The following is a 15531-nucleotide window of genomic DNA, read 5'->3' on the forward strand; positions in this document are numbered from 1 at the left end:
ATATTCATATTCATATTCATAATCATATTCATATTCATATTCATATTCATATTCATATTCATATTCATATTCATATTCATATTCATATTCATATTCATATATTCATATTCATATCCACAATCATAATCATATTCATATTTATATCCATCATCATACTCATTTTCATATTAATATTTATACTCATAATCATATTTATTTATATTCATAATCATATCCGTAATCATACTCATACTCTTACTCATATTCATAATCATATTCACATTAATATTTATAGTCATAACCATACTCATACTCATATTCATATCCATACTCATATTCCTTTTAATATTTCACACTCTCTTAAGGGGGGAGCCTGGTTTATGAGGTCTAAAAATTGCATCTCATTGCGATTTTTTTTTTTTAAGGAAAAAATTAATTTAGCACTGCAAAGTTTTTTCTATCTTTTAATGAACATTTAAAAAGTATAAAAAATTTTTGTACTGGTTAAAATAAGTTGAAAAAAAATGTTTAACATAGAAATTAGTAGAGCGCTGCAACGCTGGAGTTTCCAAGTGGCGTACAAGATACAGCTCGTAATTATTATCTAAAGCAAAAAATTCAAATGGATTTCTAATTATCATGATTTTTTATTCTAAATGAACTAAGAAAACTGAGAGTAATTCCAAAATTTCAACTTTTTGGAGGTTTTAAAGAAAAAAATGCCTTTCTATAAAAAAAAAATTCACTTCAACTTGGTATAAAAATCTTGAAAAATTGTTTTTTATCTATTTTGTTAGTTCAAATAGAAGAGAATTTAATACTGAAGGGAACAAGCTATGATTCATTTCAAAAGGACCATTAGTTTTTTTTCATTCATGTACGCCAATTCAAAGAAATCATAAAAATGAAAAGTCGAGAAAAGAAGATAAAGTTTGTACTATAGCTGTCCGGTCACAGCGTAACTACCTAACGCTCGCCTACCTTTGACATTGTATCTACGGAAATACTGAGAATTAGGCTCTGTAACTTTGTGTGAATATTCTGAAATACAGGGCCCGCCATCTATCGTTACGGATTTGAACTAGGTATTATTGGAAGAATGGTAACACTTAGCTGTCATCTGATTTGACAGAAAATTAGTTTTATTCTTAAATAAATAATAAATAATTGGCGCGTACACTTCTGTTAGGTGTTTGGCCGAGCTCCTCCTCCTATTTGTGGTGTGCGTCTTGATGTTGTTCCACAAAATGGAGGGACCTACAGTTTCAAGCCGGCTCCGAACGGCAGATATTTTTATGAGGAGCTTTTTCATGGCAGAAATACACTCGGAGGTTTGCCATTGCCTGCCGAGGTGCGACCGCTTTATTCTTCCGCTGAACGAAAATGGTTGTGTATACGCTCAAAGAACGCTGAGAAATATTGCGAAATTACTTTGAAAATCATGGTAATGCTGCAGAATGTGTACGAAAATTACGTACGGCAATGGGAAGAAGAAAAGCACAGAATGAAGCGTATGCGCGTTACTTTGCCTCGGAGCTGCGATTTGACGCCATTGGATTATTATCTTTGGGGTGCCGTCAAAGACCAGTGTTATGCCAACAAACCAGCAACAATTGATGCACTGAAGACCAATATACGCGATGTCATAGCTCAAATACAGCCGCATACAATCGAAAATGTGTTGAAAAATTGGACCGATCGTATGGGATGGTGCATGGCTAGCCGAGGCAGCCATATGAATGAAGTTGTGTTCCATCATTAACCGGAAGGATTGTACTTCAAAATAAAAAAAAACAGTTTGGAAAAATATTGAGTAGTTTCTTTTTTATAGCATTTTTAATTCCGTAAAGTTATATGGCGGACCCTTTATATTAGGAAACGCTTAAAACGAAAAAAAAAATTAATTTTTTTGACCTTATAAACCAGGCTCCCCCCGTAACTCTTCTTGAACATCAGTCAAATCATCGACATTACTTTTTGAATTTTACTCAATACTGCCACAACTCACTAAAACTTTTCACTCACAGAATCACTCCCGCAAAAACAACGTAAAATATTGTGCTCCAAAAGTTTTACTTTTCACTCTAAAGCGCAGTCTCTCTACTTTGCTGAATTGCTTTCGATTTCATTTAGTATTTTTTGTTGTTCATTTGCTCCAATGCAGCATAATACCCCCCCATCGGCTTCGGTACAGCAATCGCTGCTGTGTCACAATGCCAAGCGTTAACTCACAGCGAACCGTTTGGCAGGCAAACCGTTCAGTACTATTTGAATTGCGTTGGCAGACGAATGTTCATCGTCTTGGTCGCGTCGATTGTTGATACGAACGCGCGCGCAAGATCGACGCACAATCGGCGACGCGTGCGAGGTTGACGAAGTACAAATAAAGTTGAGGAACGCGATCTTTGGTGGCCTCGTTGTCGGCATCGATACTTTTTAGTCGTCAAAATCGAAGTCGCAATCATTTGAAAAGCTAATTTTGCCATTAATACAGTGCAATATTTTGATTTAATTAATTAATCAACTCTGTGATGTTTTATGTAAACAAATGTATGTATGTATGTGCTACGCATATGTATCCATAAAAACATACTGGTGGAAAATGTGTTTGATTTGTGCAAAAAAATGTATATGTATGTATGTTGTACATGAAAGTGGGAAGTGAAAAATTATAAATAGTAAAAGCATAGTAAAAAATACGCTCTATGCATTGCAGTATTTAATTTTGTGTAGTTCTTAATTATTCTTCAAATGGCGCAAACATATAAATGCGCGTTTTTAGTGACGTTTTTTTTTTAATATTTTTCTAATGTATCGAATTGCGTAATAAAAAAAGAATAGTAAAATCGTGTTGACGTGGGCGACGGAAAAAATTCAAGTTGGAACAAAAGTGTTAAATAAATATTTTGCTTCTTTAACCGGTGATTGAACCGCAATTATTTAATATTTTTTCAGCTGTTAAACAGTTCGTTAAATTCTGAAGGTTCAATAAATGTAAAAAATAAAATTTTAATAAATACTTTATTTTTGAATGTTTAAGAAACTGAAAAAAATTTAAAATTATACATCCATGTCGTTGATTTACTCATTAAGGCTAATTACTAAATATAACAAATGAGATACGCATAAATTTAATTTAATTTAATGCAGGAAAAAAAACGAAACATGCCAAATAACAGCAGAGGTCATATATTTGTGCTCAAATATTATAAACTGATAAGCTTGGAAGAATTAGTTGAAAATGTGGAAAAAAATGTCTAATTATCTTCGAAAAGCTTTAAATAAGTGCAAATGTATGTACATACAGAGAAAAATCTCCATAACACCTTCGTACTGAAAAACCCCCAAAAAAAGTATAATCTTAGCCACGAGTTCGCAGTAAAAAAATAAAAAAAATAAAAAATATAAACGCGTATATACCTAAAGTTTTGCAAATTTAAAAAACAAACGAGTTGGAATACCAAATACTGAAATTTGTGCTTATGAATGCTGACAACAGCAAATGCGAATATTGAAAATAATGTGGTTTAGTCGCCTAATTCGTATGCAAATTATTTTCACAGCCATAAATTCGTATTTAAACAAGTAGCAAATAAGGTGAAAGTAGAAATAAATACTTTATTCGTAATTTTTTAAAATAAAAATCACCTGAAAACGAAAAGTGCAAAATACGAAAGAAGAAACAATGCGGGCTTATTTATATTCTTCGTTTTTTTAATAAAGCACAAAGCAATTTTAAAATCTGGTCCTATAAATAAACATGCGATTTACTAAAGGTAAATAATATGGCGTATCTCCTTGTTCCCCCAACAGTCGGTTCTATATTAGCAGAACGGCCAGGGTTTTTAACCCACCCGCCACTACAGCAGTATTACCCACAAATATATGAGAAATGTTTTGTACTGTTAAAACAACAACGAAAAATCACCTAATCAAAACAGCCGTTTTATCTTAATCACTTTGCTATACTCATAGGTGCATATATTTTTGTAGAGCTAGTTAATTTTCCAGTGTGGAATAAAATTAAGTCCAAAGGTTCTTTCAGAGTAAACTTCGTTCAAAATGTCACTACGATTGAGCTGCAATTGCAAAACGGGCGCTCTAGCTGGCGCGCTCAGAAACGTTTACAAAATTTCTCCTATCGATTACATAAATAATTATCGATACTTAATAATAAACTATGCATCTTAGATGCATAATTTAATCGGTTATTTGTTAATACACGTTTGAAGTATCTCCCCCATGATCTTGTGATCATTTTTTATAGCATCCCTTACTCATTAAACGTGGAACTTCTCTAAAAGTTCTTCTTCTGGGTATAACTTAATCGTGTTTCGAAAATCAATAACGGCAATATGTTCAAATCGCCAAATCGTTAAGGACGGTACTATCGTTCCATTACCCGGCCATGACAAGGTGCGACCTGGAATAGTGCGGCTAAAAACAATAAAGCCGCCTGAGCTATGCAAACGCCGCAACAAAGAGTTGGTAAGGAGCAGCCCCTTTGCAAAATGTGGTCGGATAAGCTTATGCTCGTCAGGACTTTAAGTATGGACTGAATTAGGAAAGATCTCTTCAAGCACTTTAATACTAAGATTCTGCAAGCACCATAACTTAATAGCTCAGCCCCCACACGCATCATTTAAGGGGGGAAACCGGTTTAGGAGGTCAAAAATTTGATGTTTTTCGAGAATTTTTTGAACAAAGAAGGAATAATCAGAAATTGTTTAAGTTTAGAGGATATTTCATTTATATTTTTGGGTACACTTTTAAATTTTTTGAAGATATTTCCACGGGAGATAGTTGCGTTAGAGCGTGCTGTCCATGGACGATCGCCATCCGAGTGTCTTGCTGGTGTGAATTCCTGAAGTTGCAATTTTTCTCTGAAATCAACAGCAATTTTTTTTTTATTAACAACATATTTCCTAAGAATATGAACCTAATTGTGGTAAAAAAATATTGAAAATTACATGCTTTTGAGGAGCTTGAACACAAAGTAGTTTTTTATACCATATTTTTTCATCTATTTTGCTTAAAAAACCATATTTTAAATAATAATATAATCCCAGAATTAAGTTCATATAGATTAGAATTTAATAAAAAAAAAAGCCGAAAAATTTTAGAACGTTTGATCGATAACTTTTTAAGCTAGAATGTCCACCAGTTGAAAAAAAGTAGTTTCGAGAAAAACGTCGTTCAAACTAACGCGCGCTACGGTGCGGAACCGACGGGCAGTCACTTAAGTGCTCATGAGTAGTTTAACGATTTATGCAATAAAAAAAATCGATTTTTTGATCGATCTAAACCGGTTTTCCCCCTTAAGAGAATACAATTGCTGGAATATGCCGACGATAGTTCTGCCTTTTCTAAACTGGATAACGAAGAAGAAAGAAAGGGACTGTTGATAAAAGAGGACAAGACGAAGAACCTTCTGTCCTCAAACAAGCAGTGAAGTAGTAAGAGATTTAATTTATTTATTAACCAGCATTATCACCGATATTAATGTCAGCACTGAAATTTAACGGAGAATCTCTCTTGCCTACAAGTGCTACGTTAGACTATGTAAGCAATTGAGTGGTAAAGTCCTCTCTCTCTGAAAGTATTCGATGCGGTACCTTCTGGTGGTAGCAGAAGAAGAAGAGGATCTCTTTTTGCATTGGGAAATTCAGGGGAAAAAATATTTCGATACACTAGGTGACGTACTTATCGCCCTTGTTAAACTCGGATAAGATCACGTAGTACCGCAAGATACCAGTAGAGGTAAAATAATATTATCTACAAAGTGAGAAGTAAATCGACGCATTTCAGACATGGAATCCTTTGAACGAGTATTTAGTAAAGGGATCAGGATGATAACTTAAATAACGCCTTGGGCAAACTTTATTTCTTATCACTATCAACAAAGTCCACAAATTCAATAAATCTTCCACATAATTGCTTTATTTTAACAATCAACAGAAAACAAAACAAAAACGATGGAAATCGATCATTAAAAAAATTAAGTAAAGGCTTTTCCCTACTTAAATTTAAGTATCTTTAATGGCGCTAACAAATCATTAATTGACTCTGAGAGTAAATATTTTCATATATTCACTAAACGCTCATTTAAGTGATCGTTAAACGTCAGAGTGCGGCAATTAAAATTTAAATCTCATAACCTTGATTTTTTCAGCGCCCAGTACCGTGTTAAAATCGAAACTTCGTTTCTGTTTTTTTTTTCTATACTATTTAGACTACTACCAATTTAATGAAGAAATACTAAATCTTACAACTCAACAGAAACACTTTCCGTTCAATTTCCAGTTTCCAGGAATAAGTTGAAATAAGGATCATTTGTATGGTTGAAAACTTCTAAAATACTCCTTGTTTTATATGGAATCCTCTGAAGTCGTATCCAATATACCTAATTATAATTCCCCTTGGCTTTCGTCGAGTATATTTTTCGTTATGTCTTTCATTCACACCACTCACATTTTCTTCTGTTATACAAAATCTGTTTATGGCTTTTTAAAATATAATATTTTCTGTGAGGAAGAAGTAAGCTTTAAAGATTTAGACAAAGTTCTTCCTCCGAAGAATTTTGAAGTACTGAAGAAATGTAATACACCGGCTACATCGGCTTTATACGATATACTCGTATCACAACATCTATGTTTTCGATACATCGATACATTTTTTGCATCCCTATATTTGGTGGCACCATTGCAACACCAAAAAATGTGAAGCTGATTGGCAGTATTGTGGCTCGATCTTTTTATTTCATGCAATTGTCCTCACTTGGCCCTCTATTTGTTCATTCTTACTTTCTTTCAACATTTCATGCGTATCTTTAATTTTAAGTAAAGTAGCCAATATACTCAATTTCTAAAATCAATTATCCGTTTTCTGCCCCCTTCGTTCTAGCTTATTTGCTAAGTCCGAAACCCAACCTGTCTCTATCTTAGGTTTACTGAGGAAACTGAGCTTCGGTGAGGTTTTGTAATGAGCAGAGATGACAAAAGACCTTTAATTGGAAGTGCGACCCTCCCTTTAATTTCATTATGTTCTCTAAGTTTGAAGCTGTTTTATCTACCAGAGAACAGTAGTTTATGGAAAAATCGAGCTCAAAGGGGGAAAATATTAAAAGTAGGCAAAACACAACATACTATAAACAGATCCATAAATCTTCCAAAAAATAGTTGTATAGAATGCTCAGAACGCATTCTCATCTTTGATCGACAACTCTCGATTGAGAAACTTGATAATATTTCGAGAAAGTCGTTAAGGCCCATTAAACCAAAGTTTTGCTCTTCTTAGAAGAAGCTTCTCCATTCTAGCTACATTTCTATTAAGTATGTACCCATATGTGTTGTTGTAGTATTTGACTGACTTCCGATGCATACGTCGATATATTGCGGAAGATACTCTGTCAATCAACTGGTGATGATCTACATAACATACATATAGGCATTTTGGTAAGCGTGCTAATTTCTGATCTGGTTTTGTATGTCAGGCATTATGGAGTAGTTTTTTTTTTGTTTTTGAAGCCAATAATATTTTTCCCTGTCGTCGTGGGAAGAAATCCTGTTTCTTGTACAGATGGTGGTTTAGGCACTCGATAAACTATCCTTTAATACTTTACCACTTGATAAGGCTAAATAATATTTATTAAGGCCTCTTTCACTTCCCTCTCTTACGATATTTCTGTGTATTTTTAAGTGCCTAATTCAATGCAAATGCTTAATCCATAGATAGAAATATATAGATCTGCAAGAAGCTATAATCGAGCGAGTATGGCGAGTTTGAGAATTTTTTTTATTTCAGCGTTGTCAGGTGATTTTACTACAATGTCTTGTGATGTGTTTCCTCGCATTATAGCCGCTTGTGCAAAACATCCTCGGCACAAACACAATAACTTAGTTCGGCCGCAAACTTCTGTGCTTATTATATACCACAGCGAGATTGTCCTATCAAATTGATTTGTGGCTTCTCTATTGTCATTCCGGCAGCTGTTCTTACGTGAAATGACGTTTCTCAGCTTTCATTCGCATTGCACTAAATTTTCCTTTTTTGTTTTTTTGGATCACTTCGCAGAATTTCAATCGCAATGAAAGCTATTTGATGCTTTTTGCCAACTTTTAATTCTTTTCTTACCTTCAAAATCTTAAATATTTGCGCAAATATTTCAAACAGATGAAAAACTTAAAAAATCGTCCTCGGAATTTGTCATAGAAAATTAGCTATGCAGAATTTCATGTTTATGGCAAGCAAAATCTAATTTACACATACATTTGTCATAGTTATAAAGTACATGTGCATGGGTGTGTGTATGCGCTTAAATTCTAAAATAACAAAGAAGAGCACCAAATAAAAAATAACAACTAGCAGCAGAATCAATAAGCCAGAAAATATTCAAAATTGGTATTTATAGAACTCATTGCCAGAAATACGTCATGTCATTCCGCAGATGTTTGAATTCAAGTATACTCGTGGAATGTGCGTGGAATAAAAATTACGACACAAGCTCATTAGAGTAGTAGTTATATGCTGCCCAACTTGCATCTAACTCTAGACTGCATCAAAATGATTGGTTACTACAGCGTGGAGATCTTAAATTATTCAGCTACAGAATAATTCCACGGCTGCAAAAAAATATAGGAAGAAGTATGCCAACATCAATAAATTATTTTCTTAACAGTGAAATGCGAGTCCGATATATCAAAAGTCCTGGAGCGTGAGTTAAAATCTTAGATTAATAAGATCGATATGGTTCACTGGGAGCGTAATTTGTTTTACAAGGTTTTAAAAAAGGAGGCTTAAGTGGACAGATTGATAAGCTTTAGATGACTATTGCTTTGGGAAAGATGCCATGTAAAAAAAATTTTCGAGCCAGTAAAAATAAATTGTAAACAATCAACGCGGTTTTTGAGCCACTTCAAACTTGCGTTTTATTATACAAAAATAAATGAGCTATAGGACAGTATGCTCAAGAATGTTCGAGAAATTTTGGTTAAAAAATTTTATATTTTTATGAAGAATTTATATTTTTTATGAAAAATTTTTTAATATACAATATGTATATATTTTTAAATCTGAACAAAGCTGAAACCATATGCTCAAAAATGTTCGAGAATATCTGATTAAAAAATTTGAATTTTTTATAAAAAAATTAAACAATTTGAATTTTTTATAAGAAAAATCAAATTTTTTTCCAAAATTTTAAATTTAAACATTTTTATGAAAATATTGAAATTTTTATAAATATTTTTTTAATTTTTTTTTAATTCAACTAAGCTAAAACTTGGATTTATATGGTTTTGGTAGTAGACAGATTATTTAGCAAAAATGAATCAAAATCTTCACTCAAAGCGCTCAAAAGCCTGAAAAGTTTTATGGCGACTATTCTCTATCGTTGATGATAGATTACCAGGTTTGCTATTTAGCTAATATATGATGAAAAGGAAAATTGTGAGGAGAACTTTGGCTGCCAAGTCACTTGGGGACTCGACAGCCGAATTCTGCGCAATCATATAACGCATATTCACACACTCGTTCAACCAGTCGTTGTTGAAATGACAATTTCAGTTTTTTGTAAACACACCCCAAATGACGTCAGCCCATCCAGGTGATTCTGTGAATTTCGCTCAGAACGGAATAACAGTCTGCTCAAGAGCTCACCTTTAAAATCTTTTTACCATGATTCACTGTCAATTAGAAGCTTCCATTGCTAGATTACTTAATTTCAATGATTTGAAGTTTACATAAAGACTCGCTTTATTTTGAAGTAGTATTTTGTGATGTGCTTCTTCCTTAGCGAAAAATCTTCACATAAAAAAACTTTCCACATAGGAAGAGACGCTCGGCCAAACACAAAAAGAGGGTGTAAGCGCCAATTATGCATATATGCTAATATATATAGAGGGTGCCGAACCCAAAATCAACCAATTGCTAGTCACGCACGAGCCCACGTTCCCTCCACAAGAACTTCCACGTTAGTAGCGTTCCGCAACAATTCATGGGGAATGTTTTATGTTGCTACCACAAGAAAACATAAACCACATCACACTCGTTTGGGATGTTTTAAGTAGCCGAGTCTTACTGGCATAAATAAGTGTATGCTAGCCGCACTGGAAAAACCCGTAAAAACTTGTTTTGCTTCAACTTTGCAAATTTTCTTTTGGTTTTGCCCATCGTGTTCATATACGGGAACTCCGTTGCTTGTAATTGTTTTAGTTTTTCGTCAACAACCTACAAAAATATTTAAAAGAACGATAATACAGAGCATGTACTCGGTGCCCCTCCCCCTTCCTCGTCTGCACTGCTTCCCCAAGTTACAAGCTGAAGCAACAAAAGTAGCCCTGCGTGAACGCGGTATAATGAAACTTGTCTCATATCAAAACGAGGAATCGAGATTCGCCCGATTGTTTTGTTGCTCTCACATATACACATGACAAAAAAGTCACCATTTAATGCTGCCAACTCCTTTTTTTGATATGAGTATAATATTGAATATTGAGGCATATCATTCTTATGAGGTAGTTCTATGAGGTTTAGTTGCTTTCACCTATACACATGGCAGAAAAAGTCTGCGTACATCCATCGCTATTTCCTCTGTGTGGAAAATTTAAAACTCGGAATTATTCATTCAATATTTTTACAGTTTTTTATATAATTTATTAAGAAATATATCTTACACAAAACTCAGCATCAATAACTTAATTAAATTCAAAATGAGATCACATTAAAGAAACAGATAATTTAAGCTGAACATAAAAAGTCTGCACTCACTTCAAGAATAATGAAAGAAACACAATAATATTTTCAAAAATTCAGGAATGCAAATCTAGTCGGATAGGACCTCTAGAAGGCGATTTTTCATTGACCCAAGTGAGCGCACACTTTTTCTGCTCAACTTATTTGAGTATTGCCACTTTAATCCCGTTAACTCACAAAACCGCAGCTCAAATTCCGAGAAATTATGTACGTAGACTCTTCGAATTATTGCCTTTAATACTCTGTTGTTTTTTATATCCTCTATCACTCCGCTCGGCAGCAGAAGGCCTCGACAAGACTCTTTCATTGCACACGGTTCTGTGATGTCAGTCCCATGTGACGTCAGCATCTGCTGCTAGCTGGTGGGAATATTAGTAAAAGGAAATTACTGATAATTTTTAGATTCACATATTTTTATAATTTAATGTTTTAATACAAAGGCTGAACACATACTTTTTCTGCCATGTGTACATTTTTCGTCAAGCGAGCAGATCCCAAACATAACGAGCAGAAAATTAGCGAATCGATGCCTTTCATAAGATTTCAAAAAAATTTAATGTTAACCTTTAAGCATAAACTTTTCTAACATATAACGTGATTTTTTGGAAAAAATATTTTTCAAATCGAATTGTATTTATAAAAAAAGTCTTAAAATAAAAGAAATGTTGCAATTCCGATGAAAAAACCATACTGGTTTTTTATGTGGAGTGATGCGCTCTAATGTACCTAAAAGTAGAGACATACCTACATACATAAATATATACATATAAATATAGGGTGAACGATATGAAATGTTACCTATTCAAAACACCATAACTTTTTTGTGTGAAATTAGTTTTTATTGATTTCAAAGATAAAATTGTTCAAAAATGATTACAATTTTAACATATCGCACCCTAAATACAAAAGGGTCACAACTCAAAATGTTCCTTCTGCTCAAATATGAACGAGACGTTATCAATAAAACGGTCCGCGGATGACATATGGCAAAAATAATTTTTTTGTTTTTTGGTAGGACTGTTATAAGCTTACATGGAAAATTTCAGCGTGATATGTCACATAGTTTGTTTTCTGTGCTACTGTAAACAAGTCAAGCTCGAGTGTGGAAAATTTTGAGTTGTGACCCTTTTTATTTAGGGTGCGATATATTCACTTTACCTCGATATGACCACCTTTTGTCTTGACTATAGCCTTCAACGGTCAAAAAATGAGTTGCATGCTGCACGAATGTGATCTTGAAGTATTTTGGCCCATTCTCGTATAACCGCTTTATTCAGCGCATCCAAACTGGCATATTTTTTACTCCTCTCCTTGCCCTCCAAAATTGACAAGATGGAATAGTCCATCGGATTTGCGTCTGGCGAATCCGAAAGCCATTGTGTGAACGAAATGAAGTGTGGAACATGATTTTTAACCATTCTTGGTTCCCACGAGCTTTATTAGTCGGCGCCGAGTCCTGTTGGAACGTCCATGGGCTACGACCGAAATGTTTGCATGTCCACGGCTCTAAAGCAGCTTCTAGAACATTTTCCCGATAATAAGTCGCATTCACTTTGACACCAGGCTCGATAAAAACGATTGGAGAGCGTCCATCAGCGGTCACTGCGGCCCAAACCATTACTTGCGATGGGAAATCGCTTCGAGTGGCCATACGTAGGCTCAAATTATCGTATGAGTGTTCGATCAAGTAAACACGATCGTTTTGAGTGCTTAAGAACTGCTCAATTGGGAAGTTTTTTTCATCAGAAAACACAATATTAGGGAATTCGCCACGTTCGTGCAAGCGCAACAACTCCTTTGTTCTTTCGCACCGAACTTTTTTTTGCTGAGGTGAAAGATCGTGTGCTTTTTGAAACTTGTAAGCCTTGACCTTCAGCTCAATATGCGTCGAATGCTGTCTTGCGATATTTTCAGTTCTTTGGCCATTTTTCTTCCACTTCGACGTGGATTTCGTTCAAGTCGAGGCTTCACTTTCCGAACCATTTCTGGTATTGTTGCGGTTTTTTTTTGTCCACCTCCATAGCGTTTTGCAACGCTACCAGTATCATTGTAACGTTTTGTAGTGCGATACACAAACATTTTATTCACTTTGAGGTGACTGAGCTCACGAACAATGGCTGGTTGTGATTTTCCAACCAAATATAACGCAATCACACTATTACGTTTAAATTCCATCACAGAAAAAAATTCCACAAAACTGAGACGCAAATGCTTTTGATGGCTTATAAAAAATATATAGAACTGTCATTAGAATAATTTTGACGTTGATGTCATTAGCTGTTTCACGGATACATACAAGCAGTGTAAAGTTGGTAACACTTCATATCGTTCACCCCGTATATAACTGGTGCGTACATCCTTTTTGGGTGTTTGACCGAGCTCCTCTTCCTATTTGTGGCGTGCCTCTTGATGTTGTCCCACAAATGGAGGTACCTACAGTTACAAGCCGATTCCGACCGGCAGATATTTTGTTTTTATGAGGAGCTTTTTCATGGAAGAAATACACTCGGAAGTTTGCCATTACCTGCCGAGAGGCGACCGTTATTAGAAAAAACTTTTTCCTAATTTTGGTGTTTCACCGATTCTCTTTGGTAGCCACGCACCAACCCATTCGGCTACAGCGGCCGCCATACCTACATACATACTTGAAAGCCAACATTTCTTTGGAAATGGTTGCGTGAAAACTTAATGTCTGTATGTACTAGTGCTATAAATATGTAACAAAACCAAACGTAATCTGACAAAAATTAATTAAGCACAAAATTAAACTTCAGATAGTTAAATTTTTCAAGATATTCCAAGCATCATCAATCAACTTGGGTTGATAAGTTGAAATGCAAAAAACAAAAAAAAATTGGATACATGTAGTATGTAAGCCTGGGTTCAATAAAAATGCAACACGAAATATAATATGTTAGATTCATAACTCACAATTATTGCTTATTTGTGCACAAATTATTAGTATTACTGTCTTTGTTTAGCCGTAACTTAGTTACAGAAAAGTTGTCATACAAATAAAATTAATTCAGAATTGTTAGAGTCCATTGTTTCTCAACGTACTGCTAATATTTCTATAAATTTTTATACTTTCTTCCATATAAATCACACTTTCGGAAGCCTTTTTAATGGGAAAAATTCTTTTTCCACCGGAAATAAAAATTTTCGTATAAATTTTATAAATATAAATTTTCTTATAAATTTTTATTTTAAAATTTGTTATATATTCATATATAATATATTTTATATATATTATTAAAGCTTTCTCCAAAATATTCCAGAAAAATATTAAAATTCGCGTGAGCTGGCCGATTTAAAAGTACTTTTTATTCTTTTATTAGGCGTCTTCGATTCGCCATGCGTTAGGAAGTGGCAGAACATGACGGAAAGATGTTTAAGGGTGTGGCCAATATCAGACTGTTAGTCGGCTCTCAGCGAATTTGACAGAATCAGTTAATTGAACTAGGATTGTGTTAGTGATATACGATTCACTTCGTTTAAACCACGACTGATTAGACGAGTGTGTGAATGTGTGTGGAATGAGCGGGCAGAATTCCGCTGCCGAGTACGCCAGTGTCGTAGGTAACAAGCAGTGCTAATTGACGTGTTAACTTCCCTGTCCCAATACAAAAATGCAAAATTGACCGACAAGTCCAACAGGGTTTATTGAATAATTTGTTTTTTATAGTCATAGGATAGCTTTAGTAATAATAATAATTAAAACACAAAAAAACGGATGTAGGGTATTTCTACCTGAAACACATATGGTCCATGAGCGTAGAGGGACATTTTTGCTTCTGCACGTTTATGAAACACATGTAGGTCATATACCCCCTGACGCACATATGGCTCAGGAACGTATCAGTGCATATCAGGCGCACGTTTACTGAACCATATGTGGCTCAGCGGACAGGGAACGTGTTAAACTCAATGTCTCAGTCAATGATAATCTCGTTTATCTTTATTTATATTTTTTAATCCTGATAGCAGGCAATCTTTGCATGATTGGCAAACACAGCAGTAGAGAAAAGCATTTTTCTATTTTGAAGCGCATCAAAAAGTCCTTAAGAACGTTGGAGGGATAAGCACATTTGAACTCACTAGCATTGGTAGCAATAGAAAAAAAAAATTTTTCCCACATGTAATCTACAATAATATCGGAAATTATATTTAAAAAAACAATATTGAATTATAAAAAAACATTATAAAAATATTTCTTCATATTTAATTTATCAGTAATTGAATTGAATGCTGGCAGCCCTTTTGAAACTTTCTACAACGGCAAGTTGCCTTAATCCGCGTAATGTGTATACTAATCCATAACGTATGTACAAGGTGCACTAAATTAATCACCCTATGGGAAGATTTTTTATTTTTGCAAATGGCGTCGTATGTCAATCATATTTGGCACTTATGAACTAGACTTCTTCTTCTTCTTAATTGGCGCGATAACCGCTTACGCGATTTTGGCCGAGATTAACAAAGCGCGCCAGTCGTTTCTTTCTCGTGCTAACCGGCGCCAATTGGACACACCAAGTGAAGCCAAGTACTTCTCCACCTGATCTTTCCAACGCAGAGGAGGCCTTCCTCTTCCTCTGCTACCACCAGCTGGTACCGCATCGAATACTTTCAAAGCCGGAGCGTTTGTATGAACTAGACTACTGCAATATAAAAACGGACAAGCAATGAAGCGCGTGAGAGTCAAAATAAAGATTTCAATCACATAATTTCGCGCCACCGTGTAAAATTTCTCGCAATCGAAGATTTTCCCACAGCTATTCGCAATGTTTACCCGCACACACT

General features: G+C 34.6%; 1 protein-coding gene across 3 annotated transcripts in view; it reads left to right on the forward strand.

Moving 5' to 3' along the window:
• The first annotated feature begins 2269 nt into the window (after positions 1-2269).
• LOC129253396 (atrial natriuretic peptide receptor 1) overlaps positions 2270-15531 on the forward strand; it is a 119533-nt gene continuing 106271 nt past the window's right edge. Inside the window, exon 1 of one of the 3 annotated variants that reach the window (XM_054891754.1) lies at positions 2270-2612. The gene's annotated coding sequence lies outside the window, so the exon portion shown is untranslated. The remainder of the gene's footprint in view (positions 2613-15531) is intronic. The other 2 variants (XM_054891757.1, XM_054891756.1) reach the window with 2 other exon arrangements.

Source organism: Anastrepha obliqua, chromosome 1 (genome assembly GCF_027943255.1).
Source record: "Anastrepha obliqua isolate idAnaObli1 chromosome 1, idAnaObli1_1.0, whole genome shotgun sequence".
Taxonomy (NCBI): Eukaryota; Metazoa; Arthropoda; class Insecta; order Diptera; family Tephritidae; genus Anastrepha; species Anastrepha obliqua.